Here is a 19,682-nt window from a genome sequence, read left to right on the forward strand (position 1 = left end):
AAATCTGAATTATAGTTAAGTTAGTCACCGTGGATCTTTTTTGTAGGAAGCCATGTTGATACATTGAAATTGCAGGTTTAACATGATGCATCACTTGATCATAAATTACACTCTCAAATACTTTTGCAATTGTTGATAATATAGCTACTGGACGATAGTTTTCTATACTATTTTTATTGCCGGGTTTCGGGACAGGGCATATTATTGATTTTTTTTCCATATATCTGGAAAAACATTTGTGCTTATTGAGAGGTTAAATAAGGTATATAGCGGATGTATCAAAATATTACTACAACCCTTCACAATATAAGGTGGTATATTACCAGGCCCAGTTGCTTTATTCGCTTTCAGTTACTTTATTGCACTTTCAATGTCTCCTACACTAATTTCCATGATATGGAATAAATTATAGCATTCCTCATGTAAATATTTTTTTATGTGTGTTAATACAATTTTTACTTAAGGAAGAGGATTGATTTTAAATGGACTGGAAGTGTTGAGAAAAAGCTTTCGCAATTTCATCATTCTTAGTCAGACTCTGTCCGTCATAGGTCATGGACTCAGTAGAAAGATGTCGGGATTTATTTTTAATGTAGGTCCAGAAATGTGGGTCTTGGGTTATATTAATTTCAGCATTGAAGATAAAGTCATTATGTTCTATAGCTATTTCACGTTTCACTTCTCTACGTAACCTGCAGTACTCGTTATAATGATATTGGTAACTAGCCATTTCCCTCCCCTTGAGCCATTTTATGCGATGTTGCCATTTAAGTTTCATCTTTTGTATTATACTTTTAGTAAACCAGCAAGGGAAGCTCTTTGGCATTGATTTTTTCATGAGAATGCCCTTCTCGAATGTGTCATAAATGATTTTATACAATTTTTCTACTGCTTTATTTGGATCCGTATATTCATTTAGATATTGCGTCTATTCTCACTAACTCATTGTAAAGACTTATATAATTTCCTTTCCTAAAATTGACATCAAATATATTTCTTTTGTTTTTTTAGATTAGATAGTTTAATATGTGGAAAGTTTATACAAAGAGAGGGGTGGTAATTATCCTCTTTAATTAATGGGTGCGATTCTCTCACTACTGTTAGATTTGAAAGAGACCCAGTGTTCTCCCTAAGCTATTTGTAAAATTATTGAGTGACTCCATGTTATGATACAACATAAAATGATACAGATTTTGGGATTTATTGGTTGATCGCAGAAAATCAAAATTTGTACTAGTTATTTCAGGCAAATTCATATCACCCACAAGGAGAATAGTGCTACCTATTGTACAGTTACTTTCGATAAAATAAAAAAAGATATGAAATTTTTAATTTATTTATAATGTTGTGTCTTTTCACTTTTCAATAGTACTTTGTTTTTCATGTGATAATAATGACCATCGATAAAAAGAACAAAATAAAACAAATGAGCATTTTATCGAAAAAGAGAAAGCTACGAAACTTGAAAGAGGCGAGAGGCAAGCGATGGCTCTTAAAAGCTTCTTTTGACTTCTGGACAAAATTTTGAAAGTGATAATATTATACAAATGTTGAGGTGGGGAAGCTGTCAATACCAGTTACTGTTAACGAAGCATTTACAAGTCGACAAACTTTTGACACTGTAAGTTTATTTTACTTGATTGAAGTAGTTTGTTAAATTAAAATGGAATGGATACGGTTCTTCGCTTACAGGTCTGAGTTAAATTTAATATATTTCAAAATGTATTTGAATACAATTAGTTTTGCACGCAGTATATGTGTATATACAAGTAAATCGAAAGAGTAACTGTAATTGAAAGGTCATTAGGATTATAAGTAACACTTCTTTTTTCAGAACTCTCACTGTCAATCACAGCAGTGTATTCATATGTTCGTTGTATTATAACAGTGCAACAATCATTATCAATCCATTCTCTTGTATTAAATTTAGATGGAGCAATATTTCTTGGTAATAGTCCCAATGCAAAGTAGAGTTTTGATTATTAGTTACTTGTGTCCAGGGATGCACCGACGAAGGTGGTCCGAGAGTCTCGATTCCGCAGAACTTTCAATTTTTAAGAAAATTAGCACAATTTCAGAGGACAAATACACAAAATTATTTGCATTTTGTAAGCTACTCCGAAAAATCTTCGGACCCAAAAGACAAATCTTGTGTGCGCCACTACTTGTGTTTACATTGTATTACCCATTACCTGACTTCGAATGTCTGTGTTGGAAAGAGACATGAAAGGACTTAATTGTTTTATAGGCCTAAGGGGCCCTGATAAGAATTTTTACAAGAGACCTGATTTTAAAGTTCCGCCACTGGATTGAAGACAAATTAAGTATTAATTAAGGCACACACTTTTGTCATTTGTCATGTATTAAAAAGTTCATCTAAAATTAATAAAGCATTGTTTGAGATCAACTATATCTCAAGAACGATTAAACGGACTACCTTGGATAGCCATTGAAAATTACATACTCAATAAAATGGATACGGATGCAATAATAAGATTTTGTCAAACTGAATGCCAGAAAAGTGTCTTTATAACATTAACTTTTCAGTAACAAAGAAAATGACAAATTGAGCTAATTATGATAATCTTATCACTAGAAGATACTATATAAGTATGCTTTTACATACTATATAAATATACTATATTTCATACTATAAAAATACTATATAAAAATAAAAATACTATATAAATATAAATAAATAATACTATATAAATATCCTCTTTGTCAAAACCATACCTGTTAATGTTAGACTTAATCTCATAAGTTTTATTTTGTTTCAACTCTTATGTTTCAATTATACTTGTCAAAATACATCTTAGTTGTGTCATGTGCTTATTTAATAAAAATGCTATTAATAATTAAAATTGCTCTATATTCTTTATAATTTCTCCGTTTTCGTTAATATTCACAGAGAGACTATAGATATTGAAGAATTTGCAATTGTAACAATTATTTGAAGAATATTTGTTCATTACTAATTTCTAACCTTTTATTATCATTTAGGTGGGGGGCGCCTAAATATTGTTCGCTTACACTTAAGAAATGTATAGAACTGGCCCTGGACCAGTCTTTAGTGTTTAGAAATCGAAACATTGATCGTGCTTATACTGTTTGTACACCAAAGAAAGCTTGAAGAACAAGACTCTTGTTCAAGACCATTCGAGACTATTTGATGAAAAAGATGTCAGCACTGACGTCAGGGCCAGTTCTAGACATTTGTTAAGTGTAAGCAAACAATATTTAGGCGCCCCACCTAAATCATAATATTAAAAAAAATAGTAGAAAGTTGTAATGGACAAAAATTCTTCAAATATACAGGGTGATTCTTTTAAAACTCATGGATTTCATTCGGGTCTAGAATTTACAATTGAAGTCCGATTTTCATGCGGTTTGTGGCAAATGATCAAGGAAGGATGGGAGATTTATGGGACTATGTTTACTGGTTTAAATTCATCCGGGGCAATATCGATCACGCCTCAAGAAAAACAGCAAATTTTCGCCAGTGTACTTTAAAATTGGAATGAGGTTTTGGATTTTTTAAGCGAAATTGCAGAATACAAATTAAGTATTAGTTAACACCCATAAATCACGTGTGGATATCGATAGCCAGTTTCTTGCCACAAACGACGGAGAGATTTCTTGGGCGACCTAAGGAGTCGATAACTGACATCTTCTACAACAGCCGCCTGCGGGGTCCAATGCGTCCCTGTCTCACTAAGAAGCGACCCTGTTTCTTTTAATTTATTTACTAGCGACCACATTATGTTCCTGTCTGGGGCAGAACGTGAAGCAAATTTGTTTCTGAATGCCCTTTGCATAGCAACAACAAATTGCGTTCTCCAAAACTTTTAACAACAAACTCGTGTTGTTCAAAGAATACATTATTCTTACTGTGTCCTGATCATACTCACACAGTAGCACAGAGCAGTACAGCACAATTCCCAATACAGCGGCCCAGTTTCCTGCTTCTTCTTGACCTTGGTGAGATTGCCATCTAACGAAAAAAACCTCAAATCTCCACACCTCATTCCAATTGTAAGGTTCACTGGCGAAAATTTCTGTTTTTCTTGAGGCGTGATCGATATTACCCCGGATGAATTTAAACAGGTAAACATAGTCTCATAAATCTCCCATCCTTTCTTGATCATTTGCCACAAAGTGATGGGCAATGGGAATATTCCCGGTGGGAAGGAAAATAAAAAAATGGGAATATTCCCGGTTTTTTCCCTTGCATATAAATTCCCTCGAAGGAATTTATTTCCATTTCTTTAGATTATCTTCCAAATTATAAGAACCATGTGACTAATTACTTTATTTTCATTTATTATTTATTTCTATGTTTTAAATAATTTGGAGATTAAAAAATAAAATTCGTTGACAGTACTTTATATAACTAATAATATGATATTTTAAGTTATATTTCTATTTTCACTAGAAAGTAGCAAAGTACTAATTTACAAATGATGAAAACGAACCAGTTTGTAAGGTAATGTAGAAATTATGTAGAAATAGAGATGAAGTAATATTAGTACACCCTAAACCACCGTTAGTAATAGACGTCGGTCTGTCTCCTACCTCTGACTCGAATTTCTGAAAAGGTGCTCGGATTTCTCTTACATGTGAATTAACGCATGAAATTTCGAGAAATAGGTAGGACTAAAGGTCGTGTGTGATAATGTTACGTACTAAATTACAAAACTAGGTCAGTATCTTGCAAATATTGTGAACATAAATATGTATGCGCAAATGTGTCTTCTGAGACATGGTGAGAAATGTCTCAGACATTTCTGACAGTTACCCAACTTAATTTGTTTATAACATTTAAAAAAAATAATATGTTTATAATATCAGTCGAAGAGTCGAGTTTAGAAAATCCACTTACATATAAATGTAAATTGATTAGCGGTGTAAAAGTATGTGGACTTACTATACCATTTTTCCACATATTTACTTGCATAGAACATACTGTAAGTAAATATTCATTTATGCATACTCTCTAAATATAATAAAATATTAATAAAATGACATAATACTGTTCAGAAATATACATTTTTAAGAATTCTGTGGACATAACAGTAATAATACACGGTGGAAAGAATCACTGAGATGATCAACAGTGTGTAAGCTACAAAAACAGTCTCAATGTCTCAGGTAACCCAAGTTTTACTTAAACTTTTTAGACACGTAAATTCGGAATTTTGAAAATCAAGATGGCGACTTCAACGCTACCATAATAATAATAATTTTTACCGAAGTGACTTTGAGTAACAGTGTTTGGTATTGTATTTGTGTGTCGATAATGATGGATACAGAAACGTTGAGTTAAATTGTGTACGGCTACACACATCTCGGACATTCTCTGATTATCTCTCCACTAATGTAGTCTGTTAGAATTTTCTAGAACAATGATAGCGATCATGGATAACTTCCGTTGGTATGGTAACTGCGCATAACGTCAAATTCCATGTTTCTTTCTTCTGAAATAATTTAAATCTTAGATCTAAGCACGAGAAGTCCAGAAATAGATTAAAGTCTGGAACTTAAGCAAATTTTTTAGTATCTGGTTGATGACGTCCAATTATAAAATAGTTACCTCATTTGTTGATATACTTACGGCATCAGCTTGTTGCACTTAAGTATTTATGAGAGACTGATCTGCTATGTTAAATAGATAGGATTTTTTTTTTCTTTCTTTGGCACTTCATCTGTTTTGAAACTTTGTTTTTGTAATTCTCTTCGCAACAAATGATATGTTTTACGAATTAACTTTAAGATGCTGTCTGGTAGGATTTTTTTTTTTTTTTTTTTTTTTTTTGTAGTGCATGCATGTTCATTTGTATATAGTTCATATTCCATTATTTCATCAGTTTTGGTTTTGTGGCTGAATTGAGCAATTCAATGTTATGGCCATATAGAGCGATGGCTCATATCTGCCACTACTTCCTTCTAATACTGAGATTGAGAAAGAATATGATTGTGGAATGTAATAGAGGATATATTATCGCTCGTGTGAACCAATATATTTGATGAGACAGCTCAATTGTTAATTGGAGTTCATGAGGAGTCATGAAATACAATGTTGTTGAAGGAGGAGAATTCTAATGTGCCATTTTTTGTTTACGATTAGATCCTTCTAGATCATTCTGGAATAAATATCAAAGTTCGTTGCATATGTTACTGCAATGAGGTACTTTAATCAGAGAAGTAAGATTATTTTTTTAAATTTTTTAATGGAAACAAGCAATGTAAACATGTATAATTTTATTTCACTATGAAAAGAATACATTTTAAAACTCTTGTTCTAAAAATGAGATATATAAATAACAGAAATCGTATAAAACTATCGTATAAGGATGTTGTTGAGTATCGTATATTTTTTAATCAGATGATATTTGCTGTTATCTATATTATTCATAATGTAAAATCCCCCTTTTTGTACGCTGTTACCTAAAAACAATAAAAAAGATCACTAACATAAAATGGAACAGTCTAATTCAGTCTTATAAAACAATTAAGTTAAAATATTATGAAAGTTAGAATAAACAATGGAATAATGCCTTATAAATTCTTCACAAGCGGTTACTATTTTAGTAAGAATTCTGGGAAAAGAGTTAGAATGCGTTGAATACAAAATTTTAAAATAAAAATGGGAGAATAAGAATAGATATTGAATTCTGGAATAATTGTCTGAGCTTGGATCCATTTCCATAGAAACGAGAAACATTGAATTTAAGTAACTGCAAAAATCAATTATTACAAATTTGGCTTAATTCAGCCAGGATTTGCCGGGTATGTTTTCATATTCTTCTTAGCCGTGAAAAGAGATGGTTTACAAATTTGGCTACACCAGCTAGGATTTTGATTCATTTTGGGTTTTTTTTTTCATTCAGGGGAAATAATCTTTACATGGTTACTAAGCCAAGCGTGATGGTAAAAGTTAATGCTTGAAGATAGACGTGTGAGGCGTAACTCGTGTGACGCTCCTACTCTCGGACGCCAAAATTTTGTGAAACAGGGTCAAACTTGATGAGTGCAGCAGCGATCTTCTGATAACGTATGCAAAGTACTCTACCTGCATGTGTTCATGACTGGGATATTTATAATTAGCAAGTTGCAGTAGAAACAAACATTAATGAGACTCTTAAATTTTGAAGATTGTGTAAAACAAAAACAATTATCATATGTAAATCTCACCAAATAATATAAAATGTTAGAAACACGCGCCTGATTAATGATTTGCATAGGCCTCTTATTCCTGCTCATTCTACCTAGGGTTGCCAGACGTCCTGGTTCTCCGGGACAGTCTCGGTTTTCAATGAAATAATTAACTTTCCCGAAAAAGGCTTTGTGGGACGCCTGTTTGTCCCGGTTTTCGTTCTTCCGATTGAAAAATATTCAACCTGTAAGAACTAGTATGGAACTAGTCTCACCTGAAAACGAAAGGTTTTCGGAAGATTTGTGTAGCCAATTAATTTTACTAAACAAAAAACAAGGACTTTGAAAATCACATTCATTCTTTTGTTGTATGGGTTGTTTAGCTTCCAGAGGTAAATATCACTTTTAATGGGAAAGAACGTCTCTTTCCCGGTGATGGACTTTAACCAGGAGTAGATTAAGGAGGAGCTAATGGAGCCCCAGGCTCAGGGGTCCCCCAAAAATCCCTCTCTTTAATACTAAAATACAACAATCAACTTATTATATTATAGGCTTCAGACCCATGCTATTTTTTTCCCGCTCGCTACGCTCGAGGTACCGCTACAGTTAGGTCTTCTTCCACCGGCGTCTTCACGATACCTATTTTGTGAGGAAATTAGCTATTTTGGGCCTCTATTACAAACCAAATTATTAGCAAATCTATGACAATTCCTTTGAAATATCTCTGTCATTACTTAGAGCAAATCTAGGAGGCTTTCCAAATCTCCTTAACAATAAAACGTTCCTATTCAAATCAATTTGCGCTTTCTGAGGTACTAAAAAGTCATTCCCTAACAACATCTCTTGGGAAATATTACTTAACACGCGAAAAGCATGATGAAATGTTCTCCTATTAATTTTGAAACGTACAATTGCTATCTTGTTTATCAAAAGAGAATTCTGAATAATTCCTTTTATTCGTGTGTTGATATTCAATATCTTAGCCTTAGGGGAAACTAAATCTTCTCTAATTATTGATATCTGAGAAGCAGAATCTAATACAGCATCAGCATTTTATCTTCAATCAAAAATGGCATTAAGATCATATTATTTTGTGAAGTAATGGAGGATTTTACAACATAACCCTTATTTCCTAATACAGTGTTATTTGTAAATGTACTTCCCACATTTACAGACATTAAGCGTTTAAAGACTGTTTACTCAACAAACACGCATCTTCTGTGTGAAAACCATGACCACAAAAAGAGCAAATGGGATGTGTTTGTGTCTGATTCGGAAATTGATAATTGTTTCCGTACATAGGTGTTTGAAACTGATAATTATGAAAATTTTTCTAGAATAAAATTGATTTCTCGTCTGGCCTCTAAAAGTTCTATAATTATTACGGATCGACCTCCGAAATTCCCTCTTTCATTGTGGTTCTGATTTCCTCTATTTTGCCTATAAAAATGTAGGACGAAAACCTTTCTAACAATGTAAACTTGTACAGCTTTTCCTAGTTGTATATGATATTTCTCCTTTTCCTCTATTAGTGTTTTTACAGGGACTGTTGACCATTGGCTTGTATTTGGCTTTTGTGTGTTACACTACGGTGCAGTGGCGGCGATTGGACGTTAAAAGTGGGGGGGGGGCAAGACATGATCTGAATATTTGTATATCAATGTTAGCTTTCCTGATTGTTTCTAACACTTTATTTGACGAAAGGTTGTATAACTAAAAGGATGCTATCTCTTTTAGTTAAAATACCGTACATCGTATTTCATATTTATTAAGTAAATTGTCAAGAGCAACGCAAATAGTCACTAGCCGTTTGTACTCTTAAATAACGAAAGTGTAAGAAGAGATTTGATTCCTTGCTCATGAACATCTTAAAGGTTTGTCCGGAAAATTGTGTGATCAGATTAGTTAATAAATTTGCAAAACAAATAAATAAAAAGGATGATATTAATCAAAGTAATGAATAATGAGGCTTTTTTCGCAAATGTTATATTGAAACTGGAGATTAGTGAACAATATATATTTTTAATTCCACACATACTATTAAACGTATGTTATTATTCTTAGAAGGAGAGTAAATACTACAAGTATCTGCTACGGCATTTAAAGAAATATTTACATGTTCGTTGCCATTAGGTGCAGTTTTTACTTTCTTGTAAACACAACAGTACGTTAAATCACTCCATACTCCAGTTATACAAAATAATCCTAAAACCTAGAATTATGTTGAATTTATTAATTTAATTGTATATGCACTCATACACGCTTAAACACGCCGCTTCACTCGTATATTACACTGCAAAACAATGGAAAAGGTAGAAGTTGTTTTTAACTCTCTTTTCCATCAAGGGGCGCGGTGACTAAGTGGTAGAGCGTTCGCCTGCGGTGCATGGTGTCCCTGGTTCGAGCCCAGATGAGGTGTGAACTTTGTGGCGGACAAACACCGTGCTTGTGGGTTTTCTCGGGGTTCTCCCGTTTCCTCTCACTTTCTTCATTCCACCATTTCATTCATTTTTCATCATTACCGTCTCCATAGCCTAACCGGCATAATCGTGAAACGTAAAACTTAAAGATTTAATTTCATTTCTCTTTTCCATCAATATTTCTTACTATTAGGAATAAAAGACATTTTAGGAACTGTTGATTTTTGTGCAATTAAAGAATAACTTGTGAAAGTTTTTTTTTTTTTTTTTTTAATGTTCTCTTAATTAGTTTCAAAGCGGCTGACTAATATATCGAGCCATTGTAAGAAGAAATGAAAGTACGCTGGAATTGTTGTGCTCCAATAGCAATTTTGGGGCCATTTTCCGGGGCAATTAAAACCCAATTCTTAGCTTTCTTAACTACACGGGAAGACAACCAATACGTACTCTCGCAACGGCAAATATTATCTGGCACCATTTTTTCTATGAACCAGTAATGAATAACAAAACTTTACATTTCCAAATGAAACTATTTACATTACTGGGTCACTTCAAAAAAGTGGGGGGCAACCGCCCCCCTTTGCCCCCCTAATCGCCGCTCATGCTACAGTGTATGAGCATTTAACTGTTAATAATGAATGTGATTAAACTAATTGTAAACTTGGAGCACATTAAAATATTACAGCATAGTTCTCGGTGTTTCGATAAGCCTATCAGGCTGTGGAAGACATCAAAGAAAATTTATGCGCTGGAATTATTCGTAACACAGGGTCCCCTTGAAATAGTCCGCCCCAGGGCCCCAAACGCCTTAATCGGCCCTTGGCTTTAACTACTAGTTATTCTATACTTCAATCGGCTCATTCGCTGCATGTTAATCGCATTAAAACTATTTCGTCCTGTGTGCCGTCTTCTGAGGCAGAATTTTACAATCAAGCGTTTTATCCTGTCCAGTGGGTATACTATACATATTGTTGCAAGTGAAGTAAATTGAATTGAATTTCTTTGTCGGGGTAGAGGGAAGTCAAGTTCTTGTTTCACATTGCTAGTGTCTAGTGAATAAAGTGTTTCCATCATGCCCAGGCGTAAGTATTCAGGTGCAATTTTTAGGAGAAATATTAAGTGTAATGATCATTTACAAAACGAGGAAGAAATGACCATGAACTATGTATAGGTGTTACATTAATATAGTATTTTTTCTTGCTAAATGCTAAATTTGTATTTCTTTTAGGGTAGTGTTTCTGACTCAGATGATGACGCAACAAAGAAAATTATATATCTTCAATCATACATGGGAAGTGTGTAGTAATTGGCGCAATATTTAGGAACTGTTAAACAACAAATAGGAATACGGAATGCCACGCAGTTTTCTATGTGTTACCTTTTCACATTCTTTATACATTCCTTGTGGGGCTTGATTTGTGTTAACTGTGTACAGAATGTACTGGAAAATTGAGTTGTAGCCAGTAATTAATTAATTCTGACCAAATAAATGTTGAGTAAACTCTGACCTTATGTATAACCTGAGATTGTTGTCCCGGCTTTTCGTTTAGAAAATCTGGCAACTCTAATTCTACCTGCCGTGTGTGAAAACAATAGATGACTCATATGCTACGAGAAGCGAGTACCCTTTCCACCCCACCAGAAGCATGGAACATAGTTACTATAGTCTAACAGAATAAACATCTCAAAGGACCTGTATCATTTACAGAAATCATCTCCTTACTCGCTGGATGTAGACCGCCTGAAAAAGGCACACAAAAAACACTGGTTAGTACTTTGTTTTTACCAGTATCCTGCCAAAATACCATTCCAGTGGGAAAAGAAGGTGGCTGCATAAATTAGACTCAAAATTAGTATCCACTATAATTTTTTATTCACACACCAAGAAAAAGAGAGAGAAAAGAAATAATTTCACTCTCATCAAGCACAAGATTTATTTATTGCAGAAATAATATCTTGGTTAAATGTTTCTTTTGTTGTTAATGTAGGACAAATTTCTATTCAATATTAAACGGAGTGTGGCAGTGCATTTTTTAAAAGAAATTGCTACTGGGTATCCAGGCACTAAAGGACCCTTGACACACACAGCAAAATTCAAACGTACAGAATTTTTAAAGTGCATTTTTGTGTAATGTATACTTTTGAAATAATGACATAAAATGGCGTATTTTTCAGACTTCTGCTAACCGTTTCATTTCCTACTCAACACATCGCCATCAACAGGAGCATTGCATGTGGCCCTACTTTTCCTATGAAAATAGAATGCATGCAGTGTATTGGAGATTTCGGCATTAGATACTATTAGGACAGTCCATTAATTATGTAACGCTACAGAGCATAAGAAAGGTTTATATTTTGTTATTCTTTGTAACATAAGGGATTCTTTTTAACAATTTAACTGTCGACATTTCGTAGCATCTCCTTGATCGTAAAATTCCCGATAAAAAGAAAAATTTCTGGCAATACTGGCAATATTTAAGAAAACTCGCGCTGAAGAAAAAACAGAAAAATACAGTGATTTTATATTTTGAGTATTAGAAGTTCTAATATCTGGGAATCAGGGAAAAAATAGGAGGGGCACAAAGGTAACCAGCGACAAATTTAGAAAAAATATTTTAGTAGGGGATTCTCTTAGGAATACTTCGTGTTTAGAAATCTCAAAATTTTAAGGGGAGGGGCTTGAAAGTTATGAGTAACATTTGATTCGTTTTCTATAGAAATCCTAAAATTTCGGAGGAGCTCAGCCCTTTCCGCGTCGGCGTAAATCCGCCATTGAAGCTAACTGTGGAACAAATTGGGTCAAAATTGTTAAAAATAGCGCTTTATACTTAATGGGCAATCCCACTTTCTTGCAATTTTCTGCCATGTGCCATCTATTACTATGCCAGAAAATTTGCCTGAACAAATCTCAATGACCGATATTACCTATAACAGACACAAAGTGTTTGGTTGCCATGAAATGTTAAGCCAGGATAAAAACAAGTAGTATAAGGTTAAAGAGAATAATCTTTGAGAAGACTGGAATTGGGCGATAATGAGAATTGGGAATCTCTGGAAAACGAACCAAATTGCGAATGCACGAGTGTAGCTTAGGAATAGCTGAAAGCTAGTCTCAACACCCTCTAAAATAACAACTTCAAAATTATGTATGGCATAGTCAATGTACTCAATATAACCCAACCTAAGCACAAAATCAAAGTTGTTTTTATGAAAGTTTGTAACTTAATATGCGTCGCATCAAATGAATATAAACAATATGGTGCATAGTAAATCGGTGTGATGGTAGGATGTGTGAAAAAATCAGTTATACTAAAGAATAAAATACAATCTGACTTTGAAGGAAAAATCGTCTGTGATCGCTTCTTCTCAATAAAACGGAAATGGATTCTAGGAAACTCGATATTCAATTGTCTACAGAAAACATACAAGCAGCAAACAAAACAAACATAGCAAACATAACTAATTCTGTCGCTCTAGTTCCTTCCTATCTACAACCTCCTCCTCTTCAATAGATAGGTTAGCTTGGCCTCAAATATGTTCTAACACGTGAGCCTGCCTTATAGACGACAGACGACAATCCTGGATTTGACTTCACGTAGCTACATTAATCATTCGGCGTGAGAAATTTTCACTAAAAACCCATCGGCGTCGACACTCTGAATCAGCAGCTCCTTCTTGCTCTACATTTCGCCGTTTTTGATGTAAGTGGCTATCGTCGCAACGCAAAGTGTTCCCCAAAAGTGTTGTAAAGGTTCTTTTCTCAATATTTTATCAGAAATAATGAGTCTTAATTGTAACGAAGCAAACCAGAATTGTAAGCTAAGAATAACTAACAATTCCATTTCATGAAAATTAAATATCCAAATAGCAACTTCTTTCTTCTGTTATTTTTTTCTGAGACTATTCAAAAGGTGTATAATCCAAACGTCAATTGGACCGTTACTGATGTAAGAGTTCGACTTCAACCTTTCTACCTCTTTAATCAGTCCATTAACTTTCTCTGTATTAGAGTAGAATGAAAGTGCTAACATCTCGAGGTAGACCAATGAGTAGGCGAAACGAAGAAAAGATAAATATCTGAAATTTCAAGAATGAAGCTCTCCAATTTTACAAATATCCACAGAATACAAACTAATACATATATTCACAAAACCAAAGTATATTGAAGTAATTTTAAATTTGCAGTAACTCAAGTAATTTATTGTTAAGTACTCTAATTTAAAAAAATATATATGAAGTGCACTGGGTATCCAAACTCCTGGGCCTGGGTATCCAAGTGCTGGGCCTAGGTATCCATTTGGATACAAAAAGGTAGCTTAAAAAATGCCCTGGCCGTGTGGCACCCTCTTCCCTTTTGTAAATAAACCTTATGATTTGATGCTGTCACAGGCTAGTGATTAATACGTTCATCTTCACTGCTCGTAGTCTTGAGTTCGATTAATGATGACATTCAAGATTATTCTTCCATCATTCATCGCGTGAACAAGTACGACATCTACTGTGAAAATGATTATTAGTCACAAATAGCCAACGACCCCAATTATGCAGTAAGAAAGACAGGAAAGTATAACAAAGTGATCCTAATACAAATAAACACAATTAATATAGACAAATACAATAGATTATATCATATAGCTAAACATGCAGTGATTACAGAAACATAATGTATACGAAAAAGAAAAGAACATGGTGAAATCACGAAGCGTAATATTTTTTGATAATTAGACACCGGTATTAAAAGTATTGATTATAAAAAAAAGTAATAACATTAATTATTTATTAAAAAGTTTGGTCATAAGCAGTCATAATTACCACTGACATAGTAAAAAATACAAATTATAAAGATTATATTTATAAAAAGTAAGCATTAATAAGATATGTTTGAGATTCAGAAAGTGACATTGCATCAAAATATACAAATTTTGGTACAGAATATAGTGAGAAAACGCAAGTATTTCAGTCATTTAAGAGTAAAATATATATATGACAAAGCAACATAAAAAATACATGTACGTAGTATCTGATTGTACCGTACAAGAAATTGGAAGATTAAAGACTTCTAAGTAATTAATAAATTATTGGTGCAACGAAAAAAAAAATAGTATGAAAAGGATTCTGAATAGTATTGAACGTATTAGCCGTACCTATACAGTTATATTGATGATTTCGAGACAATTATAACATAAAAGAAATTTCTTATTCAGGTATAAGGAATTCTCATGGATATAAATCCGTTAAGATAAAACTACCATGAAGAGTATTATGAAAGAACTTTAGATCTAGAAGATAGCATCTATCGCTGAAGGGTAATAAGTCCAAGTCGAGATGAATATCTGCTAAGCTCACGTCATTGAACTTCTAAAAATTTCCATTGCAGTCATGCCAGGAAACTACTTTGGATTGATTCCATGCACAGATAATAATACCATATTCTAACTGTGATCGTACATTACAAATAAAAAAAACTTAACAGGTATTAACATTATTAAAGTTTCTACATAACAATTTCATTAATTTTATATTTTTCACTAGCAGCGTTCACCCCGCTTCGCTGCGGTCACCCCGGAACGCAATAAACTTTGTTACTTAGATAATTTTTACTTTTTCGCTTTCAAGTGATATGATAAAAACCATAGAAGATTGCATTAAATGTTAACATTATATCGCCTGTCATTTATGTTAACCCGCCCCGCTTCGCTGCGGTCACCCCGGAAGTTTTCGCTTTCAAGTGATATGATAAAAACCATAGTAGATTGCAGTAAATGTTAACATTATATCGCCTGTCATTTATGTTAACCCGCCGAGTGACACGGTCATGCGGGTTGCATATAAATACGTTTATTTTTACCTATGATGAACTAACAAAGGATTTGTACGTTATGGACACTTGAATGGTCAATTATCTCAAGACACTGGTAATTAAAAATTAAAGTGATATGATAAAAACCATCTAGGGTCCAAATCCTAATAACCCCCCAAAAATAAAAGAAATTGGTTCAGCCGTATTAGCGTGATGAGGTAACAAAGGATTTGTGCGTTCTCTTTTATATATATAGATTACTCTAGTTAACATGACATGGAGATGTTTTTCGAATAATAATTACTAATTATCCAAAATAATTTCAAGATCATCTCAATTTTAAAGGGGTATAACCTTATTTTGTACTTGTGGAAAGAATAATTAGTGTTTCTACACAAGAAAAAGAAAAAAAATTCTTTGCAATAATTTAAAGATTTATCTCAGGCTAGAGTACAATTGTAATATTATTCTGAAAAGTTAAATGATCATGAATAGAAGCAATAAGTTTAAAGATCTTTAATCCATTAGCCCTTTGGCGTGGGAGACCCGGGTTCAATTCCCGGCGGGAACTCATGTGGTTCGGATTCCACGTTAATCAGTAAGTCCACGTCTCATATAGCCTCGCTGCTGAAAGGGACGTTAAACTCAAAATCAACTCAACTAAACTTTAATTCATCAGCATGCAATAAGTATTTGACAATTATATTCTCAGAATGTCATTTATAAACAATTAAAACAATAAAGGACCCAAATTGGAGCCCTGACATGAGAAATATCAACGATATAATCATAAATAGAAGAAAAATTACCTCTGTATTTACTACAAATTTTATGTTAGTTAATATGAAGCAAGCCAACTAATAAAATAATCTGATAGGTTGTACTGAACTAATTTCTTTACCAATAAATGAATCGGCATCTTCCCAGAAGCTTTAGCAAAGTCGAAGTAAATTGCATCTGTTTGACCTCAGTTATGCACTTCAGGGAGTGTATTGTGCATTAGAGTTGGCGAGTTTGTTACTATAAATGTGCCATTCTGAAAGCCATGGTGGTTAATGTAAATTTTCCCATTCGTTTGGTTATGTAGGTATTTATAAGTTATTTCTCAAAGATCTTAGGAATGACATTAATAACATAATTGGTCTAAAATTCTCAATAGAATTAGCCTTACGTTTAGGAATAGAATTAATGACAATAGTCTTCCAGATGCCCGGGTAAATGTTGAAGTTGAGACGCCAACTGAACAAGGAAGCCAAAACAGGAGCATTAATGTTAACTATTTCCTTTATGATAAAATCCGGAATACCATCAATGTCACAAGCTGATTCTGTAATTAATGTTTTACTTGATTTTAGTACATAGTAAATCGTGATCAAAGGTGGTTTCATAGTACCAAAAGTTGTTAGATACTGGTAAAACTTGAACATCTATATCAGGAAAAACCTGGAAAACTGATGCAATGTGCTCAGCGAATAAGTTAGCTAATAATTGCCATTTATTACAGAATTATCCTTGATTGTGTCCAATGGCTCAGAAATGACACCACTAACATATTTTCGATATTTCTCAGGAGAATAACTCAAGTTATTTTCCACTCAACTGTAATAATTTATTGTTCTCTTTTCAATTGTAAATTAAAAGCTCTACGACAATATGAAGAAAAGATATAGTCATCGCAAGAAAAAGTAATATTTTTTATAAGCAGAAATAAGTTCCTTGTTTTTAGAAAAGAAATAAGTTCATTTTTTAGAACACCATAAGGAATATTTGATTTTCTAGGCCTTGGAATGGAAATACTATAAGTTCTTTTTTAAAATACCATAAGAGATATTTTGGTTTTCTAGGCCTTGACACGGGAATATTATTCTTCATAGTTAATATTAAAAACTCCTATACGTATATTTTAGGAGCAACTGCATTAATAACATTAGCTAATAAAATATTGTATTAATCTAACTTTATTATAAGAAACAGTATAAATAGTGCTTTTGTTTTGCAGATTCAAAACTTTCAGGAACTTCAATTTATAGCCCTCGCAAAATATCACACATTAACAATATTTTAAGAAACAATATTAACATTTGATATTATCAAGTCTAAGTTAGAAACCGACGAGTCCACACTTAAATTTGTATTGTCCAGCAAAGTTGATAAAATGTGGAATTTGACTTTGGAATAGTAATATATTCTAGGAAGTTGCTCATTGTTAGTCCAATCAATTTTGGAGATACGAGTATTAAAATTTCCAATCATTAGTACATCACAATTAAGAAAATTTAATTTTCGACAATATGATTAAGATAGTTCTCAAAACCTTGAGAAGAGAAACCTGAATGAAGGTAAACACATGATATTAATATGTAGATTCTTAGTTTATACACATTTTATTTTAACTCAGTCACATTCATTTATTTTTTCCAAGTCGTATCTTCGACAGGCAAGAAGGTTATTCTTAACACTCAGCAAAGAACAACCGCCTCTACTGCACACTTCATCACTACATTGTCTATCTGCTCTGAAACATACACAAATATCAAGAAACAATCACAATCATTGTGAACACCTAATAACTAGGTTTCAGTAACTCATTACATCATAATTACAATCAGCAACAGAAGAGAAAAATTCGTTATATTTAGTTTGAAGTTCGTGTACATTTTGATACCACATTTAAGACTTTATGCTCAATATGAGAGTAAGTATGTATGATCTGTAAGTTTCTTATGATTACGTAGTTTACCAAAAGAAAAAAATCATATAAGGATTCCATTAGACTACCTGCAGAATTATTTATTGTGAGAACCTCGGTTTCGTTCTACTCAACATGAAATGATTAGTAACATTAGGTTTTTAATTTGGTACACACTACACATGCAACGTTTTGTTGTTTAATAATATCTTCAACTACATCAGTCGTAACTGACGGACTAGATGTAGTTACAAACAAGGTTTTTCTCCAAAATTTGGACTAACTCAGAATTACTAGTGCTGCACCAACAGCAGGTTTTCTTTCTTTCTTTGAGCTTGAACTTTGTGATCTGTTAACCGCACGTTTAGAAATCTACTTTTTCCTTTTTGTTGTCATCTGAAACCAAAGCTCCGAATTTTAACTCAACAATACATTATCAATAGATTGAACATTAACATTTAAACTTGAGCACTGTTCCTGATCATTGATATTAGACACAGTTTTAACATTAACTGCAGAAGAAAAAAATTAAAATTACATTACTTCAATTAGATATATTTCACTCAACTATCAATTGTCTCAATAACTTAAGGTACTCTCTGTTTTCAAGATGGCAATTTAAGCTCTAACACGATCAAATCTATTCAAACACTGTTCTATTTGAAAGAGACTCCAAATAAATAGATAATTGAATACAGTGACGACTTGATTGACTTACTCTTCTCTGCTCATTATTATGACTGTCAGATGGGTTACCAGAAATTGGATTACCAACTACTCCTAAAGCATGAAAGTCATTTATAGTATTTTATTTATGCGAATATTAAGTTAAGTGTCCCAAATTTGGGAAGAATTTATCTTTACTTAGTTGCTCGAGATTTATGTAAGATGGCTCTTATTAAAAACATATTATATATATATATTTTGTTGTCTTCTGTTCTCCCATAAACTTGTTTGTATTTGTGACACTTGTACGATGCATGTATTATTTATATCCAGGAAATAAAAACACACCGCAAAATATAAAATAAAAAAAGATACTGATTATATACTTCTACTGGCCAATAATGTGAAGTCAACCAAAAAAAATTGAAATTAAGTTCGCTTCTTGACGTTCCAGAGGATCTCAGAGAAAAAATTCTCACCACAACCCTTTCTAAACAATAAGCCTTGGCGATAGATTTCAGAAGATGGACACCAATGGAACTGTCTGAGTTCAGTCACTGTAAGTTCTACTGCAACATACAGTTCATGTCATCTTGAGTCACATAACCGTTGATTAACTGCCTCCATTGTTAACCAGCCGCAGCAGCAAAAGATATCAAGGAGTTGACAACAGAGAAAACACTTTGATACACCTGCAAAAGGAGCGGTTATTCAAGTTGAAAATTGGTGAGAAAAATAAAGAAAATCCTTCGAAATAAAGTAACCACGGGCACAAATTTCGAGAGGTAATAATAATAATAATAATAATAATAATAATAATAATAATAATAATAATAATAATAATAATAATAATAATAATAATAATAATAATTATTATTATTATTATTATTATTATTATTATTATTATTATTATTATTATTATTATTATAGTTTATAAGGCAGGTTATAAATA

This window comes from Thermobia domestica, chromosome 2 (genome assembly GCF_964235325.1).
Source record: "Thermobia domestica chromosome 2, izTheDome1.hap1.1, whole genome shotgun sequence".
Lineage (NCBI taxonomy): Eukaryota > Metazoa > Arthropoda > Insecta > Zygentoma > Lepismatidae > Thermobia > Thermobia domestica.